At 39.4% G+C, this 27,630-nt stretch overlaps 2 pseudogenes; both read left to right on the top strand.

Annotated features, from left to right (window-relative positions):
• LOC149241930 (acyl-coenzyme A oxidase 2, peroxisomal pseudogene) overlaps positions 1-13,347 on the top strand; it is a 33,830-nt pseudogene extending 20,483 nt beyond the window's left edge.
• A 3,946-nt stretch (positions 13,348-17,293) lies between these two features.
• LOC149241929 (granule-bound starch synthase 2, chloroplastic/amyloplastic pseudogene) lies at positions 17,294-19,745 on the top strand (annotated as a pseudogene).
• Positions 19,746-27,630: the final 7,885 nt, after the last annotated feature.

Raw genomic sequence — 27,630 nt, 5'->3', positions numbered from 1 at the left:
GGAAGGGGCAAGCTAACCCTATGTGGACCCAGGCGGGAAAAATGATGGATGGGGCAATAACGAATGGAAAGAGAGTAATATAAGCAGATAAGGGAGCGGGACCACGCAACTAAAATCAGGGTTTACCGTGAAATATCATTCCTGGAACCAAATGGTCAACAAAAGAGATCCCACGGAACTAGAATCCAAGGTTAATTCCTAAAAGGGGTCTAGACGACAAAAGCACAGACCTAAGCTGTTCTTTCTGCTGAATCCCCCCATTAATCCATTCCCAAAAGTGTCCATGATAAGCAAACTACAATACTTAATTTCCAAATGACAAGGCATACCTTTAGATTCAGGAGACCCATCTTCAAACATATGATCATGGCAGATCGACGAGGGACCACATGGCTGGCTCAGGTGACAGAGAAAATGGCACAATGATTAGCTAGTGGCTGCTAAATGTCGGTTGAGGACGATCTTGGAGAATTTGTTTCTCCTAGGTGGGTAACATCTAGCTCAAAATAGGACGTGATCTCTCGAAGAGTTGGGCGAAGCTGCTCTAACGGGAGGTCATGAGAACTCCAACAATCTCTTAATTGTCGTAGACCTGTCACATGCACATATAATAGATGGAAAAACACAAGGCAACATGCTTTCGCGACGTCTCATGATCGCACATGCTAATATGTTAGGCCATAAAACCAACATAAAAATAAAAATATGCAAATTTTATTCTAAGTCCAACTAATCTACCATGAGACATATCATATGCCATTAGTTCTAATGTGAAAATCAATATGCAATGCATCCTACTGTAACATGCATGTGATAATGCGAATGCTAATGCTAATGCTAAGTGTAATCATAAAGCCAATGCAACCAAGATATCATCACATCAATATACATATGCTTGCCATTATGATTACTCATATAGCAGCCCCCAAATCGAATGTGGACATAGTCACATGGCAGATGAAGCGGGTAGGAGAGAAAATAAGATCTTCATCCGAAGTAAAGGGAAGTCCTAGGACAAAGAAAACTGGTCAATCTAGAGGTCCCAAACTTTCCTTCAAGGTACAGAATGGTGGAATGAATGATCATTCTCAAAAACTCCTCACAATCATTGCCTACAATATCATGCTTTTAAGATGCCACATGACTGTGATGAGAGGGGAACACAAGGTGAGAGAAAGGAGTGCAACAAATAGGTCGCTCAATGTGATGGTCACATCGAAGACAGGAGTTCGCAGAGTGATCATAATCTTGAGGATGGTTCAAAGGGGATAAAGTATATTTAATGAAGGGTTCTTTCTTGACACCATATTCAAAAAGGGGAAAAGGGGCATGGTCACTTGAGGTCATGTCAAAAGAGATGAGGGAATTACTTGAGCAATACTTCAAGGTGGTGAACAAGAGGGAAAGGCAAAAGGGAGGGCAAAGTATTATATTCAATGAGATTTCCTTCCCCACAATCTAAAGGCTCAAGTGATTTGAATACATAGTCATAAGGTGGGTAGGTGGGAGCCTCATTTCTTTCCTCATCACAAGCATCGAAGATTGGGCTTTCGTTAAAAGGAGAATCAATCACTTCCAACTATCCTTATTAATGGAAGGGAAAAGAATAATTCTCCTTCCCAAAGGCATCGATTGATATGGCATCGCAAGTAATATCCGAGATAAAGGAAAAACTAATCTCACTCTCATCTTCCTTGTCAGTATCATAAATAGGAGCACAATTGAATTGGGGCCCAACCATCTCCTCTTCAATGCATAAATAATCTCCAATGTCATTCTCCAAGGAGCTCACGGGATAACCTTCCTCAAGGTTTTCAAAGGAGAGTCATCAAGAGTGATATCCTTGAGAAAGCTAAGGTTAGTCTCGGCCTTACTTTCCATAACTTCATTGTCCTCAACACGTGATTTCAAAATCATCTTGTCCACCCTGCAACCCCAATGAGGACTCATCTTCCTGCTCATCACCGAGGTCCTCAAGGTCATCTTCATCTTGGTTGGTTGACAAGCAAGACCTCTCTTCTTCTCTCTTCTCTTGAAGAACAACGGCTAAGGTATTTGTTACATGATTCCGGTAGTATGCTTCTAGGAGGAGAGCATTAGTAGGGTTCTCTTTCTATTCACATTTCATCTTATGAAGCCTCATTTCTTCAACATTTCAGCAGAAGAAAACTTCATTAGAATTATATTCACTTACTACCGCCCTGCATGACCCATTATATTCATCCATTCTTTCTTGTGTGACTTGGAGGATCGTGGGATCCAACTCTTCGTCATCCTCAGAGGAGGTATTCCCTTTCAAATTGCTAATGATGATGTTATCGAGGATATTCACAGCACAAGTTATGTGAGCAAGATCAAGGAGACGACTAGGATCCTTTTCATAAGCACACCTTACTATGTCGAGTTGTACTTCTTGCAACCTATAAAACCTGAGTATGAATTCCATATCCAAGCTCTCCAACATCTTTTGAAAAGATTCTTCACATTCACTGCTTTCTTTTGCAGCTATTAAATCTCTTGGTTACTGATTTTTTCAAATATAAGACTAAAATAAATATCCATTTCTATGATTTTGCATGTTAAGATTATAATGGAGTCACCAGGGTGAATTAAAGTGCCTTGATATATGCTTGCTTCACCCTACACGCATTAACTTTAAAGTTCAATGAAGAACTAGGGTTCTGTTCTTCTAGTGGAGTCTTCAATAATGATATGTCGATATGTCATACGAGACACAAAACACGTCTTGAGTCCCAGACAACGACGCCAAAATGTTACCGCTCAAACTAGCAGGGAACCTAAAGCGGATCCCTAAAGGGAAAATGCTAGGCCAAGGGCAACAAATGGAGTCTTAGCCCATTGTCACCTCAGCTAAGGCTCCCTTCTATTTACGAAATTTCACCAATGAGAGGAGACCCAATGTGTATGGAGTCACAAATTGTTAAATTTTAGGTATGTTCTATGCTTGAGCAATTTATTTAAATTTTCACTGTTAGCAATCACATCAGCATTACGATAAACTGCAGATAGAACATAAATACAAAACGCAGAAGACAAGCCAAGACAAGAGGACACAAGATATGGCGCGAGCCAGGGACAAACCCCACAATGTGTGGGGAAACCCTTTGATCAAATCTTCTTTTATCTTCAAAGTTCAGCAGAGAAAGAGAGAGAGAGAGTACATTTACAACAGCAGTCAATACTTTGACTTATCTAGATCTAGCATAGATCATTTCGTATAATTATGAGATCAGTTGAAGACATTCTGCTTCAACTGATTCTCAAGGTGACTCCTTCACCTATCATCATTCTGCATCTCGTTCATTTGTTGTACCTTACAGTATAGCGCCAACACACAGCATCCTACATGCTGCTCATGATCTTCACGCTGCCCATTCATCATGTTACGCTGTACCCAAATATCACAGTGTTGATCTCAACATCAAGGATCTGCACCCATCTAATGTGTACTCAATGACTGGTTTACTGCTCTCATTGCTATACAGAGATTTCTATTATGACAGTCATTTCATTATATCAACCAGGTCTCCAATGAGTTCTACAGCATGATGACCATCTCTGATATCCTTATCATTACTGCAACAATGATTATTAGATTGTAGTAGCTTGGGTACAGCTTTTCCTTATAAATAGGCATGTGATCTATAGAATAGATCCATGATATGGTCATCCTTATACCAGGTATTCTACAGGCATACCACAACAGCATATAGTCATACCTTATCCATGTAATACGAAGATTGTCATACCAAGGGTGGACTGCGTCTTCATTCCAGCGTGGACAGTGTACAAGTGCTTCAGGCTGTGCGTATATATATGCTGTGTGTAGACTGCGTTTAGGCTGCTACAGGCAGCGTATTAGGGCCTCCGTATTGGCTGTGTATAGAACCTCCTCTTAGCTGCGTATTAGGCTCCAGTTGCTGTGGAATAGGATCACTGTTTAGCTGTGAATAAGGGCTCAACAGACTGCGGATTTAGGGCATCTCTTGACCTGCGGTTAGGGCACTTTGGAACAGTGGATAGGGCTCTTTAGCACCGCAGATAGGAGCCTCTTTAGGACAGCAGTATAGGGGCTTATTCATGCTGCACATAAGTCTCCTCTTATCTGCATTTAGATCTTCTTATAAGCCTGCGGCTAGGGCATCATCTGCACTGTGGCTAGGGCACAACTGAACTGTGGCTAGGGCATCAGCTACTGCGGCTAGGGCATCAGCAAATGTATATTTTAGGTGTCCCTCCTTCTCCAAAAACCCAAGACGTGGAGAGGAGGAGAACACACCAAGAATGTGTGTTAAAATGACTTCAAATCCTCACCAATTTATACTAGAACGTAGATGATGAATAGACACGTCTATTGGGCTTCTGAGCCTACTCAAGTTGCTGGTCGGCTTGGTAATAATTATATAAACAAAATAAATTCATATCTCCATAAATACTGATCGGAATCGGATGATCTTTGGATCAATCCTACACCTCTCGACGAGAGGGATCCAATAAAAATATCAGCTGTCATAAATAAGCTGATCCACATGGAGTTTGGCCCTAGTTGCCAATTTAACACTCCCTCTCAACTAGGGAGAACTCCATCCAGTGATCCATAAGTCCGACTGTACAATCTCGGCCATCAGTGCCCTGCACTGCTCTGCCCAACTCTGCTCAGCTCTGCTGGCTCTGCTAACTCTGCTTTGCTCAGCTCTGCTCAGCTCTGCTCTGCTCAGCTCTGCTGGCTCTGCTAGCTCTGCTCTGCTCGGCTCTGCTAGCTCAGCTCTGCTGGCTCTGCTAGCTCTGCTCTGCTTAGCTCTGCTGGCTCTGCTAGCTCTGCTCTGCTCAGCTCTGTTGAACTATGAAGAAGAAGAATTGATCGAGAATGTCTCATACCATTCTCCACTGACCCGAAGTCAGTTTCAGAGTGCGTACCACTAGTCCCAGACTAGTCTCAACCAACCCGAAGTCAGCGTCATAGTATGTACGACTCTCACTAGTCCCAGACTAGTACCGCAGGCTCAGAGAGTGTACTACTGGTCCCAGACCAGTCCCAACCGACCTGAAGTCAGCATCATAGTATGTACGACTCTCACTGGTCCCAGACCAGTCCTGCACTGACACGAAGTCAGTCTCGGAGTATGTACCACTGGTCCCAGACCAGTTTCAGCCGACCCGAAGTCAGCGTCATAGTATGTACCACTCTCACTGGTCCCAGACCAGTACTGCACTGACACAAAGTCAGTCTCGGAGTGTGTACCACTGGTCCCAGACCAGTCTAAGCTGACCCGAAGTCAGCGTCATAGTATGTACAACTCCTACCAGCTGACCCGAAGTCAGCGTCATAGTATGTACAACTCCTACCACTGGTCCCAGACCAGTATCATTGATCCCAGATCAATGGAGGTCATCCTAGCATAGGGAGTACGGTAGATACAACGATGCGTCCATCGGTACTACTATGGTCCCTAACTTCATTTCCCTGCTCATTGATCAGATGAGAGGTACTTCCCATGAGTCCCAGACTGCATGGGTAGGATGCCTCGACAGGAGAACTAATCAATCCTGTCCTCGCAGGAGAACACATCAATCCTGCTACAATCGCCATGGAGAACACATCAATCCAGGCCGCCATGGAGAACACATCAATCCAGGCCTCACAGGAGAACACATCAATCCTGCTACAACCGCCATGGAGAACACATCAATCCAGGCCTCACAGGAGAACTAATCATCCTGCTACACAGGAGAGCGAATCATCCTGTTCCAGTGCGCACCACCAGGGGAGGGTGAGTCACCCTGTGGTCGTATGTTGCTTCAGTAGAACTGCAAGCCCCCCAGAGCTCCCAGAGCTCAATGTATGCAACATGTAGGACCCTTCTTCAAAGGTCTCTCGATGACTCCAAGTCGTCCAGGAAAATCACAAATTTGATCTTTCCTCGGGGCTCTGTCCTTTACATCATCATAGTTCGATGGAGCCTCCTAGATCATCAACTTACCATATCCCAGATGATGTCTATCGGCTGGAGCAATCGACGAATACAGGATTCCTCAATAATCGAATCCCATCTCTGGTTGTCACAGAGAATCACAGTGGTATTCATCATGTGTACAAACAGCTCACTGAAGAGCTTCAGCAACCAGACTGCCTCACAGAAGGCCATACTATCAGTAATGTATTCTGCCTTAGTGGTGCTCAGAGTCACCGACTTCTTCTTCCTGCTCATCCAGGGTATCGAGGCAGATTCCAAAGAGAAAGAGCACTTAAAAGTGCTTAAGTGATCCTCCACACTGCCTGCCCATTCAGCATTCGAATAATAATGCAATTTCATCTTTTCGGCAGTGTATCTCAATCCATGAGAGATTGTGCCCTGAAGATACCTCAGAAGATTCTTGGCACCAATCCAGTGAGGCTCAACCAAATATGAGCTCACCATGCTAACTGCAACACAGATGTCCGGACAGAGGTTCTCCAAGAACATCAACGCGAATGAGTTTATAAAACTCAGAGGCATTTCCCAAATCAGGTCCGACATCACTACCATATAACTTCTGAAAGTTAAGACCCTTGAGGTAGTCACAGGCTTGCAGCTTATCTTTTCACATTCAGAATCCAACTCCCTCTATCTCCTATAAATGAGAGGGTCTGCACCTGTCAGACATAGGTGCCGGTATGAGAGGTTTATCATCCACAACCTTCGAGTAATGGTTTGGATCAGTTTCACTCCTGGTGAGTCTCAGCTGCATTAGACAGCTATCAATCCTCTCATACTATGCCCGAGGTGTTTTGCTTCAAGCCATAGAGGGCTTTCTTCCACCTGTTTACATGAGATTCTCGATCATGAGTCTCAAACTCCTCGGGTTGTTCCAAGCCTGTGGACCTGCTGCATGAGGGGAATGGTCCCCTTATAATATTTTCCTTCAGTACATTTCAGACAAGTACCTGCATGCTCCCTTTTGAATTCAGGCATTTAAGTCACCATCTGACTCACAGACCTCCGGTGCTGAGTCAATGGACATGGTCCCCAATGGACTTCCTGCAACTTGATACAACCCTGAACTCAAAAGTATCTTTAAAATATCTATTTTCAAACACGTACCTTTGTAACCTTCGACTTCCATTCAGATGGACACCAGGTTCTTCTTGCGATCAGGTACATAGAAGAGATTTTAGGGTTTCTTGCTTTCGTGGAAGAGTCGACCATTTCCTTGATGACCTGCATTACCAGTCATTCCTTTAATCGCCCAGGAATGATTGTTATCTTCATCAAGAGATGTGTCCCTGCCATTCGGACACTCCTTCGCATAACGGCCGAACTTATTTCAACAAGGCATCTGCCTTTCCTTCCACCCTTAGATCCGAACTTCCCAATGAAGGGATCATTAGATGGGCCATCAGAAACTCCTGCTGTGCCATTCTGATAACATTCTCTGCTTTGACTTCACCCTAGGTGAATTATGGGGAACCCATTGATCCTTCTGTCTTGTCCCAACTGCCTTTGGTGATTGCTCTTTCACTCTTGCTTGGGCATTGTCTTCACCTCAGCTCTGATACCATGTTAAATTTTAGGTATGTTCTATGCTTGAGCAATTTATTTAAATTTTCACTGTTAGCAATCACATCAGCATTACGATAAACTGCAGATAGAACATAAATACAAAACGCAGAAGACAAGCCAAGACAAGAGGACACAAGATATGGCGCGAGCCAGGGACAAACCCCACAATGTGTGGGGAAACCCTTTGATCAAATCTTCTTTTATCTTCAAAGTTCAGCAGAGAAAGAGAGAGAGAGAGTACATTTACAACAGCAGTCAATACTTTGACTTATCTAGATCTAGCATAGATCATTTCGTATAATTATGAGATCAGTTGAAGACATTCTGCTTCAACTGATTCTCAAGGTGACTCCTTCACCTATCATCATTCTGCATCTCGTTCATTTGTTGTACCTTACAGTATAGCGCCAACACACAGCATCCTACATGCTGCTCATGATCTTCACGCTGCCCATTCATCATGTTACGCTGTACCCAAATATCACAGTGTTGATCTCAACATCAAGGATCTGCACCCATCTAATGTGTACTCAATGACTGGTTTACTGCTCTCATTGCTATACAGAGATTTCTATTATGACAGTCATTTCATTATATCAACCAGGTCTCCAATGAGTTCTACAGCATGATGACCATCTCTGATATCCTTATCATTACTGCAACAATGATTATTAGATTGTAGTAGCTTGGGTACAGCTTTTCCTTATAAATAGGCATGTGATCTATAGAATAGATCCATGATATGGTCATCCTTATACCAGGTATTCTACAGGCATACCACAACAGCATATAGTCATACCTTATCCATGTAATACGAAGATTGTCATACCAAGGGTGGACTGCGTCTTCATTCCAGCGTGGACAGTGTACAAGTGCTTCAGGCTGTGCGTATATATATGCTGTGTGTAGACTGCGTTTAGGCTGCTACAGGCAGCGTATTAGGGCCTCCGTATTGGCTATGTATAGAACTTCCTCTTAGCTGCGTATTAGGCTCCAGTTGCTGTGGAATAGGATCACTGTTTAGCTGTGAATAAGGGCTCAACAGACTGCGGATTTAGGGCATCTCTTGACCTGCGGTTAGGGCACTTTGGAACAGTGGATAGGGCTCTTTAGCACCGCAGATAGGAGCCTCTTTAGGACAGCAGTATAGGGGATTATTCATGCTGCACATAAGTCTCCTCTTATCTGCATTTAGATCTTCTTATAAGCCTGTGGCTAGGGCATCATCTGCACTGTGGCTAGGGCACAACTGAACTGTGGCTAGGGCATCAGCTACTGCGGCTAGGGCATCAGCAAATGTATATTTTAGGTGTCCCTCCTTCTCCAAAAACCCAAGACGTGGAGAGGAGGAGAACACACCAAGAATGTGTGTTAAAATGACTTCAAATCCTCACCAATTTATACTAGAACGTAGATGATGAATAGACACGTCTATTGGGCTTCTGAGCCTACTCAAGTTGCTGGTCGGCTTGGTAATAATTATATAAACAAAATAAATTCATATCTCCATAAATACTTATCGGAATCGGATGATCTTTGGATCAATCCTACACCTCTCGACGAGAGGGATCCAATAAAAATATCAGCTGTCATAAATAAGCTGATCCACATGGAGTTTGGCCCTAGTTGCCAATTTAACACAAATGGATGATAATTCAATGCATATGAGTGAACCAGGCCCTTTCCCAGAAGGTTTTAAAGGATGGAGCTTGCTCGCCTTTTAAGTAAGGTACTATGTACTTCTATGGAAAGGAAGAGGATTTTGGGGGTTAGGTTTATCGGAATAAGCTTTGAAAGGCATTCCTCACACCCTAAAATCCTTGTTAGAATTGGTATCCCGAATGGTTCTTGAAGAATGGTCCTTTGAAGGAGCAGGACGACACAGGGCCAAGTGGACCTGGTCTAGGGTATGAGGAAGGTATGGAACAATCAACGATATTTTTACCCTCGACAAGGTGGGAAGGATCAAATAAAGCATTTTTTCTTAATGATGTTGCTTTGACCCTAGGAAGTGCTAGCCTTAGGGATGGTAGGGCAAGTTTTGGTCCCGGAGCTAGGGCGTGGCTTTTCTCCCAATTCCACAATCGGAATGCCTTCAAATTTGGAGGAGGGCTAGAGGAAAGGCCAACCCAGGATACCCTAGGAGATTGAATTTTTCTAGTGGTTAGCTTGTCGGGAAATTGATGCCCTAAGCACCCCAATGTGGCTAGACTTGGGAGAAGGTGAAAGAATAAGAGTTTTAGTGACCACCCTTGGTAGATCAGTGCCTTAATCCTTGGTAGAATGGAGTCTATGTTGATTATGTGTAATATTTCCTCATTCCTGATCAAGGAGGCCTCAAAATTATTTCATAAACCCTCTAGGTCAAGTGAAAGCAATCTTCCAGCTTTTATACTTCAAATGCACAAGAGGAATGGATTAACGTTCAATTTTACCCCTAGGGTATTTCACTCACACTACATGGCCCATACATGGAGAGAACGTTATAATAGAGACAATCCCACAATATTAAGCAATAATTTGCATATAACAATTAGCCCTAAAACAATAAAAATCCCAATCCAAAATTGATGACAAAAGTAACAAGAATAACATCAAAATTTCGTACTTACATGCAGTAGAGTATATCCAACCACTCACAAATGACAATAGAGAAGATCCAAGAGAAGATATACCAATAACCATACATCAAAATTCATCCATAAATGCTCCAATTGATCCTCCAGAAAAAAGTGTGAAATTCTCTAAAGAAGAGAGAGATCTAATCCAAAGTGATGATGAGAAATGAACTCGACTTGCTCCTATTTATACACAACTTAGGAGTTCAAATTAACCTCCTTGGCCTACATAAGCCCCAAAAATAAAATAATGTGCTAATAATACAACTTTTAGTGACAAGCCCACAAAACTAGCTCATAAATGAAAATGTAAGCCTCTCAAGGAGTCAAATAATAATCTATGTATGTTGTAGGGCCCTCTAAGAGGCCTAATGAGGTCCATGGATGCCACAATGAAGAATAAGACCCTCAAAAGCAATGGACAAGGAGTTGGCGCCTTGTAATAACCTGTGGTGCTCCAAATGGCACGTGGGGGCACACAAGTGTCCTCATGGGTCTCCAAACAAATCGAAGATTCCTGCAGGTCACCTGCAAGGGCTAGGATTATAGTGTAGTTGATGCCATATCATCATACAAGTCTTGGATCATCTCACAAGTGTATGGTGTACATCTGGGGCCGACTGGTCATGATGATTCGGGTGCATCCTCCTCGTCCAATAATTGAACCACGAGCAATCTCTGGATGGTTGTGGGGATCCACGAAGTGAAAACCACTACTCTAGAGGCCTATGGATCTCAACTCTCACCTTATATCTGCCAATGTAGCCCTCTAAAGGATTAGGACCCCGTATAGCGAGACCAAACCCCAAATGGAAACCATTTGCAATCTCGCATAAGATCTAATGCGTCCCCTAACCTTCCAGTACAACAAGTCATTAGAGAAATCAAGTAAAATGGATCACAGGTGGAGATTTCATAATGGCTTGCCACTCCATAATGGTCTTCGGGATGTGCCAATGTCTCCTAAACTCCAAATAGGGTTAACCAAGTATCTTATTAGGGGTTTCTACTTCTAAAGAGGATAATATTTAAGGTACATCCTTCCAAAGGTGGTGGCATGTGATAGATATGGTGAGTGAAGCAAGGGATGCGAAGGGGCAGCCTTGGGTCACATGATGGGGTGCAAGGGTAGCTAATGAGAGGGAAGTCCATACTTGCGTTTATAATGTATAGGAGGGAGAAATCGTGGTACATGAGGTGTCGCGACCTTGATTTTTCCACCCTTCTTTGTATGTCTTTTTCCTTTTTATGATTTTCTTTGATTAACTGCTCAGGGCTCAAGGGGTTAGAGCATGATGTATAAGATATATCAGTGAATTCCCCCCTTTTAAGGTGGGGCGGTTCATCGCCCACCAGGGGTTGCGACAATCGTGGGTTCTTACACGATGGAGAAGGCTGATAGAACCTGTAGGAACTAGGGTGATGGCCATGGTGATGGGGTAGAGTTCATGTATTGGCTTTTGTCCATGTGCTAAATTGTTTTTGTACCAACCATCTTTTGCATTTTGTGGTACTTTTCTTGTTGAATGTGGCCATATATGCTTTTAACTTTCTTTTCAGCTGCATCAACCTTCGAGCTTCATTTCAAGCCATGACCCAAGGTGTGGGCAAGAGGAAGGGGCAAGCTAACCCTATGTGGACCCAATGGACAGATGTGGATCGAGGTAGGAAAAATAATGGATGGGGCAATAACAAATGGAAAGAGGGTAATACAAGCGGACAAGGGAGTGGGACCACACAACCAAAATCAAAGTTTCCAGTGAAATATCATTCTTAGAACCAAATGGTCAATAAAAGATATCCCACGGGACTAGAATCCAAGGTTAATTCCTAAAAGGGGTCTAGGAGACATAAGCACAGACCTAACCCATTCTTTCTGCCGAATTCCCCCATTAATCCATGCCCAAAATTGTCCATGATAAGCAAACTACAATACTTAATTTCCAAATGGCATACCTATAGATTCGGGAGGCCCACCTTCAAACATACGATCATGGCAGATGGGTGAGGGACCACATGGCTAGCTCAGGTGGGGCTGAGAAAATGGCACAATGAGCTAGCTAGTGGTTGTTGGCTACCGGCTAAGGAACATCTTGGAGAAAAAATTTATCCTAGGGATATTACCCACAAAATGGTGGGTAACGGGACCTGTTATTTTAAGTGGGATTTTGGAGTTTCTTAATGAGCAAGTGGTTGTTGAGTCAGAGGTTTGCTCACGAGAACTTAAAGCATTTTCATATTAGGCTCTGAAGAAGGTGGATCCATCAATTCATTTATGTGGTCGGATTTATTAGCTTGAAATTGTTGCAATGAATAACTCAGTACTATATTGAGAGAATTTGGAGGCAAGGGTTTTAAATACTGGCAACTACTAGTTTTTCAGACTTCTAGGAAATGTTTAAGAAATGGTTATTGTTGGTAAGTTCCTGCACACAAGAGTGATGTTGTCATTTTTTTATTTTACTGGTTGTTGGTGATAGAACTATGTGTATTAAAGTTGTGCACATTCACTATGGAGAGAGTTGCATCCAAGAGTGTTGTGTAAAGGAATGACTTTCTTAGCATGCCAATAAGGAGTAATCCAATGCCAGGTTTCAGGCCTAAGTGTGCAACTAACGAAAAATTGTTATGTGTTGTTAACCTATTTGGAGCTTTGTAAAATGACATTGATTTTTTTAGACCTTTAAAAGGGACAATATTATTCTGCTACAGTTGGTTTCTTTTGATCTATTGAACAATACAAGGAAAAATTTCAAGAAGGGACATTTAGTGTCATTTGGAATTGTTTGAGAGACATGATGACCACATAACTCTCAGAAGCAATTCTAGTAATTGTTTGCCATGAAGCAAAGGACCATTGGTGAAAACCGAAATTTCAGCTCGATGCATTTAGGCATCAAACATCAAGATGCTTCATATTGTTGCATTGCATCCAAGGAAACACTCAAAGTTATATGGCGGTCTTGAGGCATGGAATAAATGGTTGAATTATTCATTAAATCTTGCTGAATCCATATATGATCCTTACTAGATTTGTAGAGGTTCTAAATAGCTATAAAGACACGAGTGCTCATGCAGTCTGAATGCTTCTTTGTAATCTTTATGCTCTTGATCGAATATGGAAAGATATCGAAAGCTATAGAAATCAAATAAAATGTTCATCATAGCTTTCTGAATATAAGTTACAAAGGCCAGGGGAGGCTTTGGACCCATCAGTTAAATTAGATAGGAATCTCATAAAAATTTCTTGCTCTCTATAGAAGATATTGCAAGTAGACAAAACATGATGTAAGAGCATATATATTGTGCACAAAGTGAAATGAATGAAAACGCAAAATTTAGATGGAGGAGTTGACCAAGGTTGAGGAAAAATTGGTTCATGCTGACATGGATGGTGATAAAATTGCCATTACTTGTTGGACAATTAATTTTCAGAAATCACAAGTCAGAGATAAAGTAAAGGAGTTGTTGGTGAGCTATAAACAAGGAACATAAAAAAGAAATAGTTTTCTTTTAATATATTTGTTTCATGTGCAGGGGTAATCAAAAAAATTACATAGAGGATGAGTTTTCAAAGAGAATTCAAACTACGAGGATGATACATCTACTCTTGTGGTTTTGGTCTTAGTGTCAGGGCACAACTGGAGAAATGATCTCTATCCAAAAGAAATGTAATGTATTCCATTGTTGAAGGGCACAAACTCTGTTGCACCACTTTTGAATATTTCCACAATGGATGGGAGAAAATAATACCACCATTTATACAGAGATCACTATAAAACCGTAGCTACTTTTGTAGCAAAATGTCTAGTTGCTACCAGGTTAAGAAGAAAAGAATGCAGGATAATTTTAATTATTATATCAGAAAGCATAGATAAAACTGCCATTAAGAAAGAAAGTGATTTTCTTTGGCTTATGATTCAAGATGATGGTGCATATACAACTCAGTGGCCTTCAAAATTCTCCATTCAACGAGAAGATACTAGGACATGGTGTTCCAATTTGGTTGCATTAGTGCTGAAGTGGTAATGCATAGCAAAAGAAGATATGGGAGTTTGAGATAGTGAACAAGGATAAGAGGTCAATCTTCTTCAGTATTATTTGAGTATTCAATTAATTCAAGGGTCAAATTAAACATCCAAATTAGCAATAATCCCAGATTCCAGGGCATAAAATAAATGTCAGTCAAAAGATAGGTGGCAAGTAAAGATAAAAGCTCAAGTTTTGAAGGCATTAGTAGGAGGTTGAATTCACTATTTCAAATAGAGAACTAATCAAACAACTCCATATTTTAAGCAGAAAAGTCAGTAGTTAAAAATTCCATTCCCTGAATTAGAGGCAGAAGATTTCCCAGAAGTCCAAATTCCCTGCAATTATCTAGAGATTTCTTTTATTTTTGGTATATTGTTTAGGATTTTATTCCAGAAATATTGTAACAGTTTCAGAGAGATTTATTCTATATATTCCATCATTTGTAATAAGCAAGCGCTGGCTTTTGATGCCAAAACCCTGCCATTTTTGTAAAGACTTTTATTACAAGAATTTAATTAAAGTATTCTGGCTCCAATTCATGACAGAATTTGTTTTTCTCTGTATGTTTTTCTAGTGCTTTCATACTTTATTTCTGCATATGTTCAGGGTAACATAGGAGCTAGGGCAAGGTTAGGTTAGAGTATCAACCTCCCTGACAGCCCACCGCGAAGTTATCATCATTATAGAGATAAGCTTATTGAATAATCTGTTTGAAATAGCTCCTCTGCATCTTTAATTGTCGCTTTTTGTCATCTCTTGAATGTATATTTGTTTGGCTACATAAATTTTATACATTCATCTACTATATTTGGTTGATTAAGTATTTCGTATGAATACTTAATTACCTGATTTCTCTTCTATTCCTCCACCAAATCCTTTAAGCTATGTTTTTCTGTCAGAATTAGATGTTGGCACTTTGATTAAGTTTCAGCAAGAGAGGGCTTTATTTCTGAGCAGAGATTAGATATTCATTAGGAACCACCTACAACAAATAAATGATCTGGTCATTGTGCTTCAAATGCTACAGTCTAGTGATAATGAACAACGTTAAAAAAGGCCTCGTAACACCTAAGGGGGCCCCCTCTGGTTCAAGGGCTAGATTGAACCTAAAGACTGGTTGAGTTGGTTTCTCAGCGTAGTTTCGCAGCAAGAACTGCCTTCGAGTAACAGGTACAACACTCCAAATGTCCATTTGGGTGAATAAAAATGCCAAATCTACATGCCACATGTCATGCGATGAGGTTGCAATGCCATCAAGTTTGCCACTTGTCATCCATGTGGACTTGCCACATCATAGAAGCCCAAGGGATCTGATACCTCATTATAATTAAGCTTTCATAATATTCTCTGGTCGCCACTGAATAAAGTTTAATTAGCGTTAATCATGGATTAGTGGACATGACTAAGGAAAGCTAGGATAGCAGTAAATCACGATTTTTCCATTATAACCAAGTTTTAGTCTTATTCAATTTTCCATACGAAAACTCGCTTATGGGCCCTTCTATTGGTCCTTGCATCCCAAGGAAGTCTATTGGCACCCAACCTCATATTGATCCCCACTTTCCTGAGGAAGCCTATTAGTCCCCGACCTCATACTAATCCCTGCTTCCCAGGGAAGTCTATATTGTTCCATAGCCTACTAGGCTAGTCCATACTGGATCGTGCTTCAATCTACCATACAAAACTTTGACCAAAGCTAGAACCTTTCTTGAACTACCTCACTTCAAATTGATTTCTATCCTTATTCTCTAGGAGTTGAGCAAAGTGCCATATACCATTGGAAAGGTCTTTGAGTAGGCGAGACAATTGTACACTTTTGATTCTCATTTGGCCTAAGGAATTGAAGAAGAAATTTCTCCAAAGATAGACTACTCAATGTGCGACTTCATCCATGACATCAAACTAGACAACTTATACTCAACCAGAAATGACAACATACACTTAGCACTACAACAATGACATCAATGACAATGACAAATGTGCTAATATTTGGGTTACGGTGAAGACGATCTTGTTCACGATTCTAACAATAGTTTGTAGTCTCTAGCAATGTGCCAATAAAAAGGGGATGCCATTCTTGTGGCAATATCTTTCTAGCATCAACTTACAGACCTTTGGTTTCAACATTTCTAGAATTTCTAAGCATGTATACAGCTCAGGCTTCACTCCTTTCAGTTCAGGACAACAACAATAAATCTATATCAACATCAGCATTTGCTCCATCAGCTCTAACCTTCTTCAGTCACATCATTGTTTTCAAATATTTTTGCCTTATACGAAAACAAGTACAAGTACGCACTACATGCACTTCTGATCAGTCCTCCATAACTCCAAATTTGATGGTATTCAGATCCAACAATCATATCAGTGAGTATTAGTGACTAAACAAATTTTGAAGTAAAAACACTTCTGATTATTTAATTTATTAGGGATAAAGGAGATTTATTAATAGGCAGGTTCTCATACGCTTGTTATTTTATCGATCTCGCTACCTCATTTCATTGACCACTGTTATACCATGCCTATTATCTTAACTATTTCTTATCCATCTTACAATCATTGCAGAGCAACAAACATCTCAACACAAAGGCTCGATTTTTGTCTTATGCTAGCTGGATTTCACCCCATATGGACCTAAAGGAGGATGCCCTTTATTTCCATGACACAGTACAAAACATGATAGGCAAAGGACAAAGCATCAAAATTTAGTTCGGTTAGCATTTCCTAGCAGCTACTACTTTTCATGTGAGCAAATTTACATTGTGAATTGTCATGCCAATCTCTGGCATTTCTTTTCTATTGTGAATTTTCCTCCTCCCTTCTGTTTTACAAGAGAATCTGATTTGGGTTTTTCTATTTCTGCCTTTTCTTCAGCCACATTTAAAGTGGGTTCTTCTACTTCTCACCTCCCTCCTCGCTATATTGCAAGCTGTTGTGCTAACACTTCAAATAACATTCTGCCCAACTTATCTGAGATTGCCCCTACACATTCTGATTGTTTTGCATGTTTCTCCTTCTGTTCAAATTCAGTTTCATTCCTCGTGGGTCACTCTCATTTTCTTCTCCCGCGTTCCAAAAACCATGGTGCCTTTAGATAGACCTTGTAGTTTCATATCTACACTTTCTTGATTTGATCCACTGGATGGTTTTAGCACTTTCGGAAAATTCCCCAATTTTGGATCAGTTTGAGCTTTTTCTAGCAGACATTCAAGGCGGCTCTCTCCTCACCACTTTATTCAACAAAATTCTTCAAGAACAAAGTTGGGGTTATCATAAATGCTCAAAATGAAGGACCCAGTAGTCAAGATGAGATTTCGGAAGCATCCTTGCAAGCTACCATACAACAGAGCAAGAAGGTGTTGGCATTGCAGAAGGAGCTCCTCTGGTAGATTGGAGAATGGAGGAAACTTGTTTCGTCATTTAAAGATAAATTAAGTGGTTCATCCAAGAAAACCCAATATTTTAATGAGGATAATAGTTCTGAGGGTGACCAAGTACTCGGAAAAATGAAGAAATGACTTAGGTGCAAGAATTGTTTTCTGAAGAGTCTTTGGAAAATTTGTCAAATACAATATCTGCAGAATTTTTATATGAATACCAGACATTGCCGTTGTCTATACCTGGCATGAAGGGGTTTAATGCATTGGAAATTTCATGACGGCGTTCTGTGTCGTCCTCCAGAAGTTCACCAAAATCACTTTTGTCAACAACTTTGATGATGCCAAGCGTGCTTGGAACAAAGAGTGAAGATATCTATGATTCTGAGAAAAAGGCAGGACGAAAGTCAGATTTTCAAACTGATTCTAAACCTAAAATTACTACAGCATCTGGTCAGGGAGAGGCAAAGCCCCCTCCAATGGCTGGGACAAACATTATGAATATTATAGTGGTAGTTGTAGAGTATGCTCCTTGGTATAAAACTGGTGGTTTGGGTGACTTGGTTCTCGTCACAAATGACTGGCACACTGCGTTGTTTCCTATCTATCTTCAGGCATATTATCAGGATCATGGCCTTATGAAGTACACCTGATCTATCCTTGTGATTCATCACATCGGACACCAGGGATGTGGGCCATCGGATGATTATAAATTCCTAGACTTTCCAAAGCACTATATGGACTATTTTAAGCTCTATGATCCTATTCGAGGAGAACACCTGAATATTTTTGTAATGACCCATCTACAACTATAAATAAAATACGAATATTAGCATACATACGACACCTCCATACGATAGCTATGCATGCATGGACCTGCATGTATCGCACTATATATAGGCTAGTTACTACAGGAAGAGATATAAATTAAGGTAATGAATTAATACCTCACCATAATATCATATATATCAAATTATGTAGGTAATATGTATACCACCTTATATATATATATATATATCCTTAAACTAAAAGAAAATGTTAATTTTAATTTACAAATTATATTTAAAAATAAAATAAAATCCATAAAATCAAATGAGATTTGATTTTTATAAAAAGTTACACGTAACAAAAATAATGACATGGAGATGGGAAGAAGGCGGTGGGCAGAGAAATAAAAGGGGGAAGAAAATCTTGAGGAAGGGGAGGAGGCTGAGAAAGGGAAATTTCTGAGAATCTTACTTATTGAGAGGAAGAGTTCAATTGTTCTTAAGTTTTTGGGCACGGGGGACCAGATTGCGTCAATTGAGCCGCACTTTGGGACTGAGTACCTAGGTTGTACCCAGTTTGGCTAGGTGGTTTTGGTCTTTTGGTAACGGGAACGGGAACAGGAGCAAATTCTGAGGCATCTTCAACCATAGTAAGCTAGGTGAGTACTCAACAGTGAAGCAATGAAATTTTGATGTTACGAATTCTCTTTAAGTTCACAAAATAGTTTCCATATTTGTTAAAGGAAAATGTATGAGTAAATCAGAACCTTACATTCTTGTTGAATAAATTAGAGCTTTATATTCATGTATGAGTAAATTAGGGAATCTTACAATTTTCATGGCTGGTCTAAAAACTGCCCATCAAATTGTTGCATTATGCCATGGCTATGCCTGGGAATGCCAAACAATAGAAGGTGGTGTGGCTTACATGAAGTAGTAAAGGAGAATGGAATCATGAATGACATTGACAATAATGATTGGAACCCAGAACTAGATGTCCATCTGGAGAATGATGGTTATGTCAACTATCCTATAGAAACACTTGAAATTGGAAAGACTGCAAGTAAAACTGCATTGCCAAAAGAGCTTAGTTTGCCTGTGTGCCCTGATGTGCAACTCATTGGCTTCATTGGACGACTAGACCATTAGAAAGGGCAGATATTACTGCAGAGTTGATGCCTTGGATGGTTCAACAAGGTATACATTTAGTGATGCTAGGTATAGGAAGAAGTGCATTAGAAAAACATGTTCCGCTCATTTGAGGGTCACCATTGGGATAAAGTTCGTGGCCGGGTGGGATTTTCTATCAAAACAACCCATCACATTATAGCAGTAAAACAGAGTTTGACAACCCAGTGGAAGTTTTTCAAGATTGTCTGGATTGGGTGATGCAGCAAAGCACTAGTTTGCAGAAAAATAAAATCGAGGGGAGGGCTTTGGGGTCGCGAGACGGGAGGGGAGGGGTCCTTTCAAAGCACATTTTTGGCAAAGGAGCTGTATATTTGACAGATGGCATGCGAGTTACTGTGAGCTTTCACGAAGGAAGGGAGGGGACACGGATTCCGAAGGACATTTTTGGCAAATGAGCTATATATTTGACAGATGGCATGCAAGTTACTGCGAACTTTCATGAAGGAAGAGCATTGTCTGCATATCCGCCAACTTGTGTAAGTTGCACAATTGTTCAGGCCGAATCTTCCTTCAAAAAGCCAATAGATCTCTGCTCAATATAAAAAGATTATTCTAAAAAAGGGACTTGAACATAACTCTAATGGGGCTCACAGAGGAAATGAAATATGGGACTGTTGAGCTCCCATTTTGTATCCTTTTTCAAATGATATTGCTTATGACCCACACTCATAAGCGCACATTAACCATCTTATCATATATTTTCACCCCTTTGAACGTAAAACTTTTAGTACGTATTTCATGGTAAAAGTTTTTCGTTTTCATTAATTCCTAAGCCTCTAATAGATTAAATGAATTTTAAGTTGATTATGCTTATGATGAATTGTTTAGTCTAGTTCCTGTACCAACAGCTCAATTCTGGTACCTGATCACAGTTAGCATATGTGTGCGCTTCTAGAAGAAATTTTGTGATATGGGTTTTGAAGCCAAAGGTATTAAAATAATTGTATGTTATTCAGATCACACCCAGTCAAACATAAGAATGTTACAAGTCAAAGTTTCCAGAGAGTAAACTTTGGGCACAATTTCCAAGGTGCTGAAGGCAGATTTGAGAATTCTGGAACATGGTTTTTATTCCTAGTAAGGCAAATTGGTTACATCGTGAACCATTTTCCAAAATACTGAACAGTTTGAAAGATATGCTTGGTTCTTTAACGCCAATTTGCCCAAAATGCACAAAAAAAACCAAAAAAAAAAAAATAGGACACAAATGTGAGGAAAACACCATATCAGTGGTCAAGACAACAAGGGAAAGCAAATATCAGCTACCTTGAATAATAGAAACCATTTGTTAAGTTGTATTTGTATTCTTGGGAAGCAGGAGATCCAATTTGTTTTTCCATATTATAATTTTTCTATCTTGAACGTATCACATAGTTATACAAATATGATATTGGGGGATTGGTTTTGATCCACCCAATGCTCTCTTTGTACAAATATTCAGAGTTAGAACAGAGCTGTACAAATATTCAGACTTAAAAAAGAGCTGGGGATGTTAATCAGTCATTTTTGTAATTGGCTTGGGATAGATAGCTGATGGCAACAAACTTTGTGTGCTGCCCTTTGTAAACAGAGCTGATCTAATGAAGGTTGCTTATTCTTAAACTTTGGTGCATCACTGTAGCATGATTTGATTGTTTATCGCAGTGTTAGTCAGATTGGAAAGGGCCCCTCAACTGTGGACAAAGTTTCTAGACATTCAACTTCAGGCATGATTTACGAGGCAACGAGGATGAATCTGAAAATTTTAGAACATGGGTTTTGTGCCCATTATGGCAGATTTGGTACCATGTGGGCCATATTCCAAAATATAGCACATGGGCCATTTTCAATATAATATTATCACTATCTGAAATGGGATTAAACCTAAATATATATCTCAAGGAAAGGGGAATGTTGGTTCCTTTGCAAGCTTGGTATATGAAGAGTTTTGCATGGAGCATCCTCATTTATGAGGCAATATGAGAACCCAGTGGCATGATTACATTCATCAAGGGACTGAAGCTGAGAAGAGGCTAGATTTTTTATACTGATAATCTCATCCATCTTTTTGGTTCCAGTTTGGACATCAAATTTCTTACCACTAGGATTTTAAGAAATGGGATACCATGGACTTTGGTAGAAAGGATATTAAGATTGACCAAGAATTTGATGGCTAATTAAGAAAGTGATCAAAGAAACATAATTCCTGTGAAATACAAGAAATTCAAAGGACGAATGGGGATGCAAAAGTGGTTTACATACATCTATATCAAAACTTGAAACTAAATCCATGAAGAAATTGAAACTTGAGAAGATGTTTAAGACTCTCCATCAGGTTTATGCTTGCAGAATGCTTTGGAACCAAGTTCCATTTCTCAGAGAATGGAGATTGGCTACCTAGGTGTCAAGAGGTTGATTCTTTAAGATAAAAAATGTGATGACAACATAGAAGTGGTAGAATCCTTAGGTTCTTTCAGTGTGAGTAGGTATATCTAGCCATGCTTAAAAACCCAGGTGGTTGGACTCTCTCATTGTGCATTTCAAGCTCTAATTAAGAAGACATAGCACTCATTCCCACACTTTCTAATAGTAAACATAAAAGTTCTGAAAGGAAAATTAATCACAATTAAATTCTTCCACTAAAACTCTTATAGATAAAAATTAAAGTTATCATATTTAAGCCTTCATCACACACCTGAAGTAATTGTAATCCAACTTCCATATTCAGAAAATTAATATCGAAAAGGAACATCCTCAAGATATTCAACAAATGTTCAAGAGGAAAACCCCCTTCTCCAACTAGAAAAATGAAGGAGAGAGCAAACCTATATATAAGGTTTCAGCTCAACACTTTTTACAATAAACAAAACAATTGTTTTCATAAATCCATTAGTTTTCCAAGAAATTAAGTAAAATATTATATTTCTATAAGTAAAGAAATGAATAGTTGGGATCAACTTCTCTCCTAGGAAAAACAATAAAATAATCATCATCCCCGTTGAAAACTATATAATAATGTCTCATCTTAACCAACTCCATGAAACCATTCAACAATAATAATATAATAAAGTTAACTAAAAACCACCTCCAAAATAGTAAGGAAGGTAACAACCTCCTTCAGTGGAATATAATCTCCATCTTTTAAAGTTTGACTATGTATAAATTTGAATATCCACATAATGGGACATCCAAAACCACATCATAGCATCAGTGAACGTTTAATAAATAAATGTTGGCCCACTTGAAATGAAGGCTCACAAGGATAGATAACACGAATGCCAACCAATTCAAGCCAACAAAGAAGTCAACAAAGCTCACATAATTGAGAAGGCGACTTAAATAATTTCATCCTTTCATGATCATATGACAACCTTCATAACATGGGTCATGACCAATATCAACTAATCCCAACATAGAATTGAATCCTCGTAAATGGTATAAATGCCATGCACCCTTGATATGGTTTACACAAGGTAAGGAACAAGGCATCAAGCATGGCCAAGGCAAGCAACTACGGCTCAATATGAAGGCAGCCCCAAAGTAAAAAAAGGGGTCATTATGATATGCCATGGTTCAAAGAGTAGGAAGCGGCTTACTCCATACATTTTCTCCCAAAACCGTGACTTCACCTCCCTCCAATGATAGGACATACAAATATTGACTCATCCCACAACTTCCTACAAGGTAGTTACATGTTTGGGTTCACATGATATTAATGTTCATGCCATATCGTATGTCATTGCCTTTGCATGAGAAATGAGAGCTCCATGATTCCGGCAAATGTAAGAATAAAATATATTATCTTGCCTAACATGAAGGGGATGGCCCATCAATAATGCTTAATTTAATATGCCATCACCATATGCTTATTCCAACTAATATAAGGGGTGACCTCTATTAAAAAATTTAAATAATATTACATCATCTCCACATATGTGCCCACCATGGTATAAAGTAATATTTCAATAGGATGTTAATACATTATATAGAAGGGGATGTTGCCATTACAAAATAAAATAGTATAAAGTGCCTTAACATGTATTTTGTTTCAAAAAGGAGTATACCTCATAAAAACTTGTACTGTGAAAATACAAATGGTAACTCTTAGTGACCCCTACCATAAGACAATCAAAATCGTGAGTGTTACAATAAACAATATAATCATGAATTAATCACAATGATATATTGTAGCACAGAAGACAATCTCACAACTATCGAGTGAAATTATAAACTCATAACTACAAAGTTTCATCAATCAAAGATATCCAACCATGAAGAGAGAACCACGTATGACGACCATTTACTACATAAGCCACTACTCATTCCAAGTATACAAGCCTTGGGGGCTAGAAATATCATACATGGAACAAGTTGTAACATTCTCTAGTCAAAATGAACAAGTATAGGTACATCATACATGGAACAAACTGTAACATCCTCTACTCAAAACAAACAAGTACACCCATACAAAATGATGAGGTAACGAGCTCCATGACCATAAAAAAAGTGCACCAAAAGGGTGATCACACAGGGGCTTCACTCAATGAACCTTTGACATAGCATGTGCATTCGTGGCATACTAAAAAATACCCTCAATTTGATTACATATTGTAAAATACCTCTAAAAATCAAATTATTTAAACTCCTACCAATACAAACCCAATACACCTTCCCAATTTATAAAACCCCTATTTCATTAGATATTGTAGGTATCCATTTTTCATTAACATTTTTTGTACCCCTTCATATTTTTTTATTAACTTTGAGCTCCATTTTTTATACTTTCTAATATAAATCCCTTTACCCCCTATTATATGCTCAATATATTATGTCATTTTTTCCTCCATATATATCCCCCAATATGAATGCACGTGATATGGTTTTGCTCCCCTAGTGAAGCCCCCTGGGTGATCATCAAGCATGAACATCAATCTACTCAACCAAATATAGTATTATATCGAAGAGAAAATTGAAGATACATATCCCTAATCCATCAAAAGCTCCATCGGTATTATGTTGTAGCTCATTCTTGTGATGAAAATTACAAGAGTTAACCTCATTGTGTTGTAGCTCATTCTTGTGATGAAAATTACGAGAGTTAACCTCATGCAATATGATTGTGTAACACTTCCCATTTGTGAGTGTACCCATCTGCATCAACCTTTTGTTGAATTGTAGTAATTTTTGCAAGCAAATCATTCTCTATCATAACTTGAAAACTCTTAAAGGAATCATCTTTCAACTTGGCCCAACTATAGTAGCTCACCTTCAACTTGGCCCAAAGTGAACATCATGTATTTCACAGTATTCTTTTGTCTTCCTGATCCATGCCACACGTTGTTTTTCATCTCTATCCAATTTGAGTAACTCTAATTGCAATCTCATTGGGGCCAGTAAGCTTGACGCTAATGCTAATGAAAGGAAAGTTAAGAACAATTATGAATGTCAAATGCAAAAGAGTAATAAAATGGATAGATAATGCCACAAAATCCAAGGCAAATTGAGTAATGCCTCCTCATGTGAGTCCACCATCCCTAGTCCTATGCATTGAATGCATCTATGAAAAAAGGACTAATGAAGTATTCTGATACTCCATGAAATAAATTGCATATGAACAATGAACCTAGTAAACCGGACTATAAATGTATATTTATGTACAATCATTATGAAATGAAAAGCAAGATGCCCAAATCAAACTTGGAAGGGCGAGGAAAATTAAAAGGCAAAGTAAATGCATGGAAAGAAACGGTGCCAAGGAAAGGGTAATTGACAACATTAGGGAAATCTTCCACAAAGCCACCTATGGGATGAATGTTCATTGACCTTACTTGACTATGTAAGACAACCAACGAAAATCTTCTCTTCCCCATCTACTATACTCGTCTTAGACTTCAAAGATTCATTAATGTGCTTTTCAGAACCTATTTCCTTCCTTGGGTTTTGTTGCATGTGATAAGGGTAGGTGATGGTTGTACCTTATCTAGAATTGGTAAATTGTATTGAATATTAAGCTATTGTGAAGTTTAATGAGGATTCTTGGTGTATCTAAGCTAATGACCGTTGTATATGACATGCCACACTTGTTATGTTGTTTGTGGAGTGTGTTCCCTAAATGTATTTATGATATCAGCACAAACAAATAATTATACACTATGATGGAGAGGATCTTCTTAGCATAATGATGACGACTACACTCTCCTTACATGGTTCTTGAAAACACTTTCCAATTTTAGTGATGATTTGGATCATTCCTGAGGGAAATCAACTTTCTTGGTGACCTTACAACCCTTGGAGAAGACTACACTCTCCTTACATGGTTCTTGAAAACACTTTCCAATTTTAGTGATGATTTATTTGGATCATTCTTGAGGGAAATCAACTTTCTTGGTGACCTTACAACCCTTGGAGAAGGCATGGCATGCACATGGTGACATTGTACCTTCTTAATGGATGTTGAGCCTTCTCTTGATGGTGATGGACATGATATTGATAACACACACTTTTAAAGGGGTCATGGCACCTTCTCCCTCACTGACATCATGCCGTAACTTGAGGATGTTGCACTTATGATGACACATTTCACTTGATGATGATGCATGGTTACTTTTGGAGCCAACCTAGTATGATGAGAAACTTGCACCTCCATGATGAGATGTGACTTTTGGATGATGAAACATGCCCTTTGATGAGACATTGCACCTTTTCATGGAGAGACATGACTTTTAGAGCATTACACACCACTTTGGAAGATAATGTCATGCATATTTCACTCACTCACTCACATGTGTGACTTTTGGAGGGAAATTATGCAGGACGCCGGGCATTTTTGGCATATTTTACTCATTCGTGAAGCCTCATTTGGGGTTCAACCTTAATCTATTCACCTTGTATCATGGATTTATTGCATTTCAGGGATTTTACTTCCTTTGGGATATTCTAGAGGCTAGCACTTGGTTTCCTCCTATTTAGAGAAGAAATGATACCTTATTTGGGTCATTGCACATTATGGAGACTGATTTTCTCTTGCCTTATATATCTCTTGTTTTATGCATTATAAATTTCTTACTAGAACAAACCCTTAAAGAGGACTTGTTAATGTGGACGGTTCTCTTTTCTAGGATGACTATTGGTGGAACCTGGATGCATGCATGCTAAACTAACTGATTTGTTCTTCTTCATCTTGTTTATGTTGATGGAAAATGGTTATTAAAAATTTAACAAAGTAATTGTTGATCTTTTTATCTCATTATCTTCCTTCAACAAGATCTTCATCAAATTCTTGGAGGTGGCCCATGTGGAATCTCCCTCCCTCATTTATCTCTGAAAATTGTAATGTGCCTAATGTTGCCACAAAATCTTGTAGGCCTTGGAGAGGGACACCCTACAAGGCTAGAACTAGACCAAGAGACAACAATGGGGTAGTGGCTAATTGTCACCACAACCAAAACCCCCTGCTCTTTAGGATTTTCAGCAATAGGAGTCCTGGTATGTGTGGAGGTCACCTAATAGATATTCAAAGGTTAGGGTATGGGGTGACTTCATGAGTCCCTCTTCAAGAAAAACACCATTTATGCTCAAGGCTCTAATAGGAGACAATTCACTTTCTTTATAAAGGTCTATTAAATGATGCCCATGACCTAGGGTTTGTTTAATGGGTTGAGTGACGGGGTGGCCAAAGGCCAAGGAAAGGATAAGGGTTTCCAACAATTATTTTCAACAATAACAAGGCACATGAAACCCTCAAGAAGCCCCCAAGTTAAAGCTAATTCCAAACTAGGGCTAGTGATGAGCCCTGTTGACCATTGAAGATTACTTAAATTCTTTTGGAAGACCCCATGCCCAAGGATATGTCAGACGCTTCATGTACCATTAGAGTTCACTACATCATCAAATTTTTTTAACTCTAATTTCTTCTTCTCGTCTTCTTCTCATGTTGTACTCAAATTCCACAAGCCCTGCGGGGATGACGTAAAGTGATGCTAGTGTGATGAATTGAGTCATGTAATAGCCCTAGGTAACTTGGGACATTGTCATGAAGTGAGTTTACTCTGGGAGGTTTTTTTCACTTGGTTAATTATTAGGTACTTTAGAGGACTTAATAATT

The sequence above is a fragment of the Pinus tabuliformis genome, chromosome 8 (genome assembly GCF_031772625.1).
Source record: "Pinus tabuliformis cultivar Carrire ecotype Pingquan chromosome 8, CPIR1, whole genome shotgun sequence".
In the NCBI taxonomy this organism is placed as follows: Eukaryota; Viridiplantae; Streptophyta; class Pinopsida; order Pinales; family Pinaceae; genus Pinus; species Pinus tabuliformis.
Note: the sequence above shows the minus strand (reverse complement) of the source record. Positions and strands in the feature narration are given on the sequence as shown.